Consider the following 12,240-nt stretch of genomic DNA (forward strand, 5'->3'; position numbering starts at 1 on the left):
GAAACAGATGTACGTCTTGGAAAAGATCCATTTCTCCTGTTTGAAATATGGTTGCAATAATACGTAAGCACCAGTTGTTCTATTTCCATTTTTAACACAACACTACAGTCCCACCTCCAGTCCATAAACCTCTATAATCATAAACTTTGGTAATGTCCATCACTTCTTTACATACTGTCTTAAGGTATTCTTTTAGTATTTCTTTTTCAACTTCACTTTGAAACTGTGCATAGATTTTCTTTTCTTTTTTTTTTGTTTTTTATTAAATACTTGAAACACATACAAATTCCATGTGTTCCAATTTTCCTTTTTCTCATACTGTCCGGAAAACTTTTCCATATATTGTCCACATTCAAATGTAATGTCACAAAATGTGTCTTTACTAATATGAATAAATACTCTTACCTCTTGTGGAGAAGTGCCCAACAGTGTTATTATATTATCCTAGCTATCATACCTGTCTAGTCCTTTTTCTTATTTGCTACTAATTCTTACTAAGTACCTCTTTTTTCTGGATTTTGACTTTTCTTCTCTTCTTTCTTCCTCTTTTGCCATCTTTGAACATGATTTATTTTTCTCCTTCACAACTTCTTCCACTTCTTCTTCTTCTTGTATTCTGTCCTTTATATCATTATATCTGCCCAGGAAACCAGTCTCTCACTGTCTAGTTCACGCTGCACCAAAGGTTCCTGTAGACTAAAGTAATCATCAACCCTCCTGAATGGAAGGTTATTACAATACATTCGTCCTCTCACTCACTTACTCCTTTGAACAGCTGTTGTTGGAATACCTTCCCAGAGTCTTGAAAAGGTTTGACCAGCTTCCCCTTCTTGTTTCCATCCATATCCTCCTTTTCACTTTTCACCAACTCCTTCCCTGAAGGCTTGACTGCCTTCTCCTTCTTCATGCTGCTTACTGACTCGTCCTTCTCACCATATGAAGCACTTGACCACTCCAGGTCATTCATACTATCCATTCCCCTTCTCTCTGAAGAGAACAACTCATTGCTACCTCCTTGCACACCCTACATCATTCGCCCTGCTTTTCCGGGCCTCCACTACACCCAGAGTTGGATCTTAGGAAGTGTTACAGTGAAAGACTTCCACACCTGAAAAGTGTTAGGAAGTTCCCTAATGCCCTGGCCAAATTTCCCCTAGTGGTATAAATAACATCTTGGGTCTCCCCAGAAAAGCGGTCACTAGGCTAGTGGGACAAAACCAGTCAAAAAAGAATAAATAAAAAAATAAATTAAAAACAACTACTGCACATTGAATGAAAAGTCCATTAGCTAATCTCTTTCCCATTACGTCATTTGTTTACTCTAAGTATTAGCTGCACTTTGTAGAAATGTTTACACACACACACACACACACACACACACACACACACACATATATATATATATATATATATATATATATATATATATATACATGTATACATACATACAGAGAGAGAGAGAGAGGGAGAGTATATAGATTTTATAGATACTTAACATTTCAAGGCCATTAAGTCCTATGTCCAGTCACATCTTGCTAGTAACTTCCATTATCCCACACTTCCTTTCCCCAGGAGAACCATACCAGTCAATCTTGGAATAAATGTGCAGCTTACCCATCCAGTCATCTAGTTTATGTTTAAAGGAAAATAATAAGTTGCACTGCTTAACATGCAGGGGGCATTTTTCCAGTGTGCTGGGAGTAAATAGATTATAAACCTGTTCCTCCATTATGTTTTATTTGTCTGTAGGTGAAGACTTAAGTCCCTGGTATTGATGAAGATATTGGGTCTCTAATGGCACAGTAAGTTAGACAGGCATCAACCCTCCAAAGTTAGTAAGGCACAGAATAAAGGGATTGAGCTTCCAGCCTCTCTTAATAACTCAGGGACTTTAGGTCTGTGATTTTTTTGGTAAGGAACCTTTGAGGTCTTTCCTAACTGATTGATATATTTAGTGAGGTACATCTCATAGGAGCATTGTGTTCAATAACTGGTCAGATCAATGCTGAGTACAGCAGAGTGAATACTTCTTAGGGCCTTGATGATATTCCTTTGGTAATTAGCTGTGTGAAGCAGCATGATTTCCTGAAGCTTAAAATATAGGGAGTTATCAGCCCATCTTTCAAGGTTCCTGACTATATTTTGGTTTTGTAGTGATGTTTTGTCTATATAGTATGATGAAGGGAAGGGCTGTTTACTAAAAGTGATGCCACAACACTTTTTTGTATTAATTTTGAGCCAATTTAGTACATCAAGAGTGTTATAGAGAGTTCAATATGGAAGGTTTTGGAGTCAGTGGGTGAATTAATAAAATCCCCAGTTTGAGATTGCCTGCAGACTTTTTTTTACCCAGAGGTCCTGGTTCTCTCCTTTGAGATCTGAGAATTAAATGTCAAACAGGAGAGGACCTAGCACCAAGCCCTGAAGGACACCACTGGTCACTTTCATACTTTTTGATGAGGCATCTGCAACTCACACTGTGTAGGTTTGATATCCATCTTCCCACATATGGAATAATTTTAAAGCATGTATCTTCCATATGATGCCAGCATGAGGAATAGTGTTGAAGGCCTTGGTGAAATCCAAATATGCCATGTGTACAGCACGGCCAATATCTGTAGTCTTGTGATGATTTAAATGAAGTTTACCAGATTCACTAGACAGGATCGAACCTTCACAAAGTCAAACTGATGGAGGTCAAGTCTAATATAATTCTTCATACTGAAGTTTATGACATCAGTTATAACACATTCAATGGTTTTGCAAATGAGGCTTAAATGACTATTAGGTCTGTAAATAGCTGAGTGAGTTGTAAAGCCATCCTTGTGTAGGGGCATCAACATTGCAGTGCACCACTCATCAGGAATAGAACTAGTAGCTAAATTTAGGCTAAACAGTTTAAGTAGTTTAACACTATTAATTAAGCAGACACTTAAATTGTGAGGTCCCATGGAGGAAGCATTGTTGGTCTAGGTTAGCACTTTCAGTAAATGATCTTTAGGGATAATTGGACAATAAAGAATTAAAATATTTGGAGCTTTGGATAAAAGTCTCATGGGCAAAATTTGTTTGCAAGAATATTTGCAATGTCTTTCAGGTCAGCATAGGAGGCATTATTATGAATAAGTTTAGAGAAATGTATGGTATTGTTTCTTAGTTTAGCTAAAGAAGGATTTATAATTATTCCTAGCATGTGATCATTTTGATAATACTGATTGCCTTTACTGGTTGTCTGTAGCTGCATTTGCTTTGTTACCCAGGTTATAGCATAAAAAAATCAGTTTGGACTGGTTTGTCTATAAGGTTAACAACCACGAAGTAAGTATGCAAATAAGGTAATGACAGATCAATAGAGCAAAGCAGAGTCCTAATGAGAATGAAATGCATACGTTTCCTAATGGTGGCATACATGCCTGCATACTGGTGTAAAATGGGAACCTTCACTGCCATAATCCAGTCCCTTAACCCATTGCAGCAGTAAACTGTGGCTGTAGTTTAGTTGCGGCATCTAAGCCTGGATTAGCGAACGCATTTATTATCTTCTCCTAATATTATCTCATTCTTACCCTGAAACACATTTATTTTGCTAGAGTAACAATTGAAAGATTAAGAGATGTAAATGTGCAAGACTTATTAAACATCTTGTGCCTGAAAATATATGCTGAAGAGTAAGGAAGCATTTCAAAACAAAACCAGATAATATGAATGTAAAAATAATGGCTTTACATTGGAGACAAGAAGTTAAATTCCATGCACAATAAGAGTCCAAGGGCCTAGCCTTTAGGAAATCCTACTAGTAGTATATTTCTGTAGAGGTTGCTTTGTGAATTTTAATTATAAAGTGTAAAGGCTGCCTTAAGAATATTGACTGTATAAGGGTTGTCTGTTTAGATAATTTGTTGTTTTGTGGCATACTGTCATGATAATACTACATAAGTGCAGGTGATTTGAGAAAAATAAGTGATTTTAAAGTGTCAGAGACCCTTTTTTCAGGCAAACAAAAACTACACTATTTAGTTTACCTTTGTCTGTTGATAGTGGTAAAGGAACAATTTATTATGAGTATCAGTGGCATGGTTATGAAGAGAAGAAGACTTAAAAAGGATGAAGGTTATCTGCATACATATATCTAGATCAAGAAAAGCTAAGTGTAAGATTCTGAGAGTCTTTCTGGGTAGTCTAGTAAGATAGACTGTTTGATTCATTGTACCTTTAATCACTGGCTAAGTATCTGAGGATAATGACATATTATTCTGAGGATGTTATCATTGTGTTTAATTTCATTACAGGACATTTCTGTGAACAAAGACACACTTAGAAGCACAGAGGTGGCCAGGAGGTATGCATCCTTTACACATATTACACCATTCAGCAACATCTCCCCACAATTATACAGTGCCTCCTCCTCACTACTATATCCCTTTAGACACGTACAATCCTCACACCCTCAACCACCCACATTCACGTACAACCAGGCTATCACCAAACTAAAAAAAACTACTACTCACTCCCTCACACATATTAAATTACTATCTGACATCCACTCCAATTGTGGCCCAAGCAACATCTCACCCCACACCCTGACACCCCCCACCAGCTCTCATACTCATTCTTCTAAACAACTTCCCCTGTAGCTAAACCTCATTCCACTCCACCCACCATTTCCAAATCCAACCTACTAATAATCAACTTTAATCTCAGAAGCCCTGTAAATAAAATTTCAGAATTCCATGCTATCCTTGCCACCTGCTCCCCTAACATAGCAGTTATAACAGAAACCTGGTTAAAACCCTACATAAAAGACTCTGAAATTACATGTAATGGATAGAATGTAATTAGTCAAGACAGAATTGCCAAAAGAGGTGATTGTGTAGCAGTTATGTTTAAAGACTCTCTAAGAATTGAAAAAACTAAACCATCCAACACCGACATCCCCAGTGCAGAAATCCTGATCAGCCATTTTCATTTCAACTTCCATAAAGCCGTCATATTCATAGCTACTTATCTGCCCCCTGGAACAATCTTCCCAAAATTGAATTCCTACTATCTTGGTCAGCATCTGCATTCAATCAAGAGAATATCATCTTAGGTGACTTCAATCTTGATTGGTTCACATACTCCTCTAACTGCCCTTCCAACTTTATAAACCTCTACAACTTCAGTCATGTTATAAACTGTCCCACTCGCTCAGACAAACACTCCAAAAAGGAATCTCTACTAGATTGGGAATTAACTAACAAACTAAACCTAGGCTTTCAAGCTGGCTACCTACCCATAAACCTTAGTGACCATGCCTCTACATACCTGCTCAGGAAAAAAGTCCAAAATCAATATGTTAATACCTTTAAATACATCTGCAGTAAGAAATATTTCTCCCCTGAACTATTCAACCAACTACTTCAAACCTGTGACTGGTCACCTTTAATTAACCTACAACTTGACCTTGCAGTTGAATTCTTTAACAACAAATTCTTTAACATTCTAAATAGTGTCGTCGTCATGTTAATCGATTTTAATTGGGTTTGTTCCACTTCACTGAAGGCCTCTTTCAGAGGAAGACCAAAGAAGAAAGTTTCAAAAAACAAGCATTGTATAGCAATATGGAGATAACAGCATTACAGTGGGTGTTAAATCACCATATGTGATTATAGCAGCAACCTTACAAGAATAAAATGCAATGGCTGCTAGTAACTTAACAATGTACTTTCTTGGTTTTCGTATTCATTGCGTATGTCTTGCTATAGTCAACTGCTTGGGGTAAACACTTAGTAGAAAAGATGAAAAGTCTCACCACAAAGAAGAGAATTATCCAGTATTTAAGGCCATTTAAAGTTATTATTGTAACATGAATGTAAACTACACCATTGGCATGAAATGCAGTCGTGTTTCTATATCACTGTATATCTCTGTGCTTGTATAGTTAAACTAGTTGCTAATCTGGCAAGGAGACATATTTATTTGGGGCAGCATGTTTTAGTTACACTGAGAAAGAAAAAGGTTAGTTATACGTTATCTACTTGTGTTGCTAACTAACAAGGAAGTTATGCTTGTTATGTCTTGTCAGTCAATAAAGTGCTTTCCTCTGTAATCAATAGCAATATGGAGATAGCATTACAGTGGGTGTTAAATCACCATATGTTATTATAGCAGCAACCTTACACAAGGTTCACAAGGCAATTACTTGTAAACAGCTTTGGGGAAGGTGGCAGACTGATAAAGGCATGTCCCTGTATTCAAATAAATAATAGGTTATTAAGATATCACCTCCAAAAGACTCCATTATAATAAGTGAAGTGATTGGCACACTACGGCACTAGATTGTCATACCAAACATTTCCTGTATTATACAGTCCTTGACTGTCTGGCTGTATTTGATCACTTGGGCTTCACCATGTGATTAAACCACTTCATCCATTGGTTAATCCATAATTATTTAAAGCCAGTATTGGATTACTGCTAAAATATTCACTTTAGTATGGACATAGGCATTTATACTTGATCAAGACTTACAAATTTTAAAAGATTGCTTAATGTTAGAAAAAATTATGTGTTATTCTTGTCCATGTAAAGAAACTCCTCTAACACCCAAATGTTAGTATTGTTGGATTAGGAACCATAATAACAGAAAAATGGCTATTTTAAGACAGTAGCATATGCCAACAAAATTTTAATAGCTATAGGGCAGGATTCACGAAGCCTCCGTGTAAGAGTTACAAGGCTTACACGGAGGCTGCAGTTAAACGGTGTGACGTCAGCATGTCATGCATATGCATGAGGGCATGCTGAATCACACCTAAGGCTTACACGGTCCGTGGAAGACAGTAGGGGGTGTGTCCGTAGGCCGAGCCCTGCAAAAGGACACGCCCCCAGAAGAGTAAAAGTGCCGAAAGTAAACCCCCACGACAGAGTCCATGGAAATGTGAATAAACACAACACAACACATGCCCCCACAGACTATGAACATAAAATATATAAATGAACATGTTGTATTTTTTTTTAATTGTAAAGATGTCTGCCCGTGAGTGCGCTCGTTTGCGCGGGCGTGCCCGTAGCTTAGCCACAGTTAGCAGTAAGTGGAAAAGCATATAAGAACTAACTATGCAAAGCAAGCCAAAAAGCAATAGCGTGGTGGTAGAGACATCAGCTGAAAAGCAGGCAGTCATGGTTTGAGCCCCCACAACATCAATTTTTATTTTTAGTGAAATAATCACGAAACAAGTCCCTGACATACATGTAAGCATATAAAATTATATTTTATGTAAAATGTAATGAAATGGGCCATTTATTTTGAAGAAATGTGAGATAACAAAATAATAAAAGATACCAGATGTGCCTATAGCTGAGCTACAGTTTAACAAGTTGAGTGCATCTGCCTGTAGGTGAGCAGTGGTTTAACAGGTGTAGAATGAGTGCCCGTAGGTGAGCAGTGGTTTAACAGGTGTAGAATGAGCGCCCGTAGGTGAGCAGTGGTTTAACAGGTGTAGAATGAGTGACCGTAGGTGAGCAGTGGTTTAACAGGTGTAGAATGAGTGCCCATAGGTGAGCAGTGGTTTAACAGGTGTAGAATGAGTGCCCGTAGGTGAGCAGTGGTTTAACACGCTGAAACTGTGTGCCCCTAGCTGAGCTGAGTGTAATATGCATGCTGACAGCCAAATGAAGTGTAAACCAGCGTAACCTGTTGGGGCGGAGCTGCGCACCGCGCCAACAAGCTAACCGACGGACAACGTTGAGCAAGCTGTAACAAAACTGCCTTTACACAGACACACCTCCTAGCCTGTGTAGGCAGTCATAAAATATAAAAAGCAATGGCCAGGCTCAAACCCAGAATACCATGCACCATAGTCAACATACTGAACCACTAGGCCATGACAGCTGTACTTAGAAATGCAGTAATAGCAAATATATAGGAATGAATAGAAAGAGGAGCATGACAAAGCAGGTTTTGTAAAGCTGATACAATTCCAAAATGGCCAATCACAGATAAGTGCGGGAAAAACGGCATATATAAGCCCCATAGGTGGGAATACACAGCATAACCGAATGTAGAACTAACTTGCAGCCAGAATGTCAGGAGTAGGTGAGGGTAGTTGCTTTCGAGCACAGAGGTGGGGCGATGAGGAGTCCAAATATATGGTTTGGCTCCTTGTTCACAATCATGAGGCCAAACACATGCAGGGCCAGGTCCTGTGAGGAGCATATAGGGCTGAGGCGTGGGACCGGTTGGCTCATGATCTTACCAGTGCCACAGGGATTCCAAGGACTGGTGAGCAGGTCCGTCACCACCATGCGGACCTGAAGAGATGGAAGCAGGACCAACTGAACCTTTGGATCCAGGAGGCCCGGCAAATGCCCAACGCCCCACTACTGAGCAAGTTACATCTAATTATGTATGTAAGAAATTAACCTAGCTGATATTATGGAGATGTGTATTCCAATATTACATTATTTATATTACAGATGCAGGTGTCCGTTCTGCGAACCGCAGAGCCTATGGCGATAGGCTGGTGCGGTTGCACCACCAGGCAGGTCAGTAATCCTTCTTTCTGTCAGATATCTTAAAGGCAAACAACAGGAGAGGGAGATAAGAACCTGGGACTGAAGCCATCGTCTGTCAAGTATTAGCATATTTTCATCTGATCCTAACTACTTCACCCTCTTGGCAGTCAAAGTCAATGGAGTGTCTGCTACAACAAATGTATTGCTCATGCACATTCTTACATACCATCAATGCTTGAATAAAGCTTGATGCCCTCGATTCCTGCCTTAAGTATGTAGTGCAACATGTCAGGCTCTCCTCTAGGTGGCACTGCTCCACTTGTATGCGAATCAGTTGGGTGGATGAACGGTGAGCCAGTGTTGGCTGCTCACTCCCATGCGCAATTACTAGCCTCTATGGGCGGCGGTGAAATTTGAAAAAGAAATGTTATTGTTGTTGTCTTTCGGCTTTTCCCATTCAGGGGTCATCACAGCAGAACTCCGGTCTATAAATTGTGCCCTTTTGAGGCCAGGGAGGGTGAAATTGCTAGCCTCTATGGGCGGCGGTGAAATTTAACAAAATAAATGTTGTTGTTGTTGTCTTTTGGCTTTTCCCGGTTAGGGCTCGTCATAGCAGAAGTCCAGTCCGTACATTGCACCCTTTTGAGGCCGGCCTGTACGGCGCCCTAGGCAGTCGCCTAGTTCACCTATGCCTAAGGCCGGCCGTGAGGAGGGGATAGGTGGAGGAAAGGTGGTTGGACTAGAGGGGTAGAAGGTAGGAGGGACTAAAGGGGTGGAAAGTTGGTAGGAAGAACAGTTTCAGGAGGAGGGAGGGAGGGCTTACTAGAGGTGAGTATGGCAGAAAAAGTATCAGCATAGAGCAGTTTAAAGGCTGTAGTTGGAAGGTATGAGCTAAATATTTCCAGCTAGAAAAAGAAGGCTGCGTTTACAGAAGGTGGTTTAGCAGGGGAGAGGAGATATTTATAATCTAAGGATATTAACTCATAACCATCTGTTTGTGAAAAAATAAAACTTGTTGGGATTATAAAGAATATCTAGGATTTATATTGGTAGATGCTGCCACCTAATGGTAGAAGGAGAAAGCAAACAGCAGGGATAGTTGGACCAGTCTTAGGTTTAAATATATTCTAGGGTAGTGATAACAGAAGGGAAAGAGGGCAAACGGTCTGCAGTAGGCTGCTAGAACACACACACTGGAGGGCAGATTAACTCTATAGATAGTACATAAAGTCTACATTTAATTAGTGTTAAGCAATAAATAGAAAGGAGTAGAATGTCACCTGTCAGTATTTAAAAATGGGTATGGTTTGTATTGAATAAATGAGGTTTGTATTGAATAAACGAGACATTAGCAGAGTAATAGTGATGCACAGGGTATATATTAATAAAAGTGTCAGTACCTGTCAATAAAAGTCTAAACCCCGGACTGGTCATGCTTACTTTGGTATGTGGTGGTATGAATTGAAATGTGTACAGTTTCTGCACAGCAACTATAGCTCTGAAAGCATTAATCAAGGCTTGTCTGACAACTATTGTGAAGTTGTAAAACAGGAGATTAACTATATGAAATGTTCCATGCACCAAGATCTGATACCTGAATAATAATGTTGTGTTAACCAGTGTTTTCCAGAGTGTGCTATGTCAAAGTATGAATGCACAGTATAAGAACTATCTGCCATGCATGAATGTCAGAATTACAAGGTCAGATTATACAACCAAGAGAGCATTAGGTAGAAAACAGTCACACAAGAGACAGCAGTTTCTAAAAAGCTTATTCTGACAAAGCACAAACTTTGTTCTATTTTATGCACAAATAGGCACGGTTCGAATCCCAGGAGGGCAGTAAGGTGTATGCATATTTTCACCCAGGAATATGTGAATATGTGTAGAAACAGTCAGGTAGTGTTAACAGAAATTTCCTCCACAGGTCTGCCAGGTAAGTAAAGGTATATCTTAGCTGTAAGAAGGCTGTAATTATACACTGTGTACAACACCCACTGTCCAAGCCCAAGGTTGCAAATGACATACATACATACTTACATACACAAAGTAGTGTCCTCCAAGAAATGTCCCTCAGGTGTCACACTGTCACAGCTATTGGTCACTGTCGCCAACATCCAGGGTGACCAATAGAAAACAAGGCAGAGTATGGCAGTAGCGCGCACACACACACACACACACACACACACACACACACACACACACACACACACACACACACACACACACAGTATGAGTGCACATATGTAACCCTGACTATGTGAATATGGGTAGAAACAGTCAGGTAGTGTTAACAGTAATTTCCTCCACAGGTCTGCCAGGTAACAAAAGGTATAAATTAGCTGGAAGAAGGCTGTAATTATGCACTGTGTACAACACCCACTGTCCAAGCCCAAGGCTACAAATGACAGCAAGATAAGTACATACACTTAGTAGTGTCCTCCAAGAAATGTCCCTCAAGCGTCATGCTGTCACAGCTATTAGTCACTACCGCCAACACCCAGGGTGACCGATGGAAATCAAGGTGGAGTATGGCAGTAGTACACACACACACACACACACACACACACACACACACACACACACACACACACACACACACACACACACACACACACACACACACGCACACACACACACACACACACACACACACACACACACACACACACACTATGAGTGCACATGTGTAACCTTGACTATGTGAATATGGGCAGAAACAGTCAGGTAGTGTTAACAGTAATTTCCTCCACAGGTCTTCCAGGTAAGAAAAGGTATAAATTAGCTGTAAGAAGGCTGTAATTATACACTGTGTACAAACATACCACTGACAAACCCAAGTCCATAGGTCGATGTAAAGTGAGATAATACCTGTAGACTAATGATTAGAGCAATGATCATTAAAGTTGTGAGCAATTGAAGCCTATGTTGTGTCTTTCGGCTTATCCAGGTTAGGGGTCACCACAGCAGAACTCCAGTCCGCTAATGTTTGGTAGTGGATTTTTACGTGCCGAGTTACCAGCCCTGATGCACAACCTTTAACGAAGGCATGCCCATTCACGCATGCCTCCACACAGAAGACTCTCTAGCTGAGAATCGAACTTGACAACGTCTTGCTGTGAGGCAACAATGCCACTGCAGCACCACTACCGTTGGTTTTCTATACAGTTGTTAATTGACATTGCTTTCTCTCTCTCTCCCCCACCCTATCTGCACCAGTAATCTAAACACATAAATCAATGGGTATGTTTTTCACCAAACCTACTGTTGGGACATGTTTCCTATTGTTTTACAAATATTTAAACATTTGACTATTAATGTTCCCTGTTCAAATACTATCATTGGTGGCCTGTTGCTATCAATATAACCTGCATGCTGTAATAATGCCCACTGTGGTTTCGTATATGCACTTGTTCTGTTTGCTATCCAACTGTTCCAAATCTTTTGTTTTGGGTTAATGGGAATACCTATGCATGCTGTTATAACTAATCATGGAATGTTTTTTTCATGATAACCAAAATATGTTATCAAACTGCAACACCATAGCACGTATGGGAAGCCCGATCCCAGTGGATCTGCCTGTCTGCCTCAACTGGCCATGGCACCAGGCCCCAGCACATCTTGGACCCATCCCAAGACCTCCACGTCCACTGGTCCTGCATCACTTTCAGGTGGAACCACCTCAGGGGATGGGACCCATCCCCCTGGGAAAGGGGCGTGGACAGGACACTGTCACCCATCATC

This window comes from Protopterus annectens, chromosome 10.part0, assembly GCF_019279795.1.
Source record: "Protopterus annectens isolate FY-2018-M chromosome 10.part0, PAN1.0, whole genome shotgun sequence".
In the NCBI taxonomy this organism is placed as follows: domain Eukaryota; kingdom Metazoa; phylum Chordata; order Ceratodontiformes; family Protopteridae; genus Protopterus; species Protopterus annectens.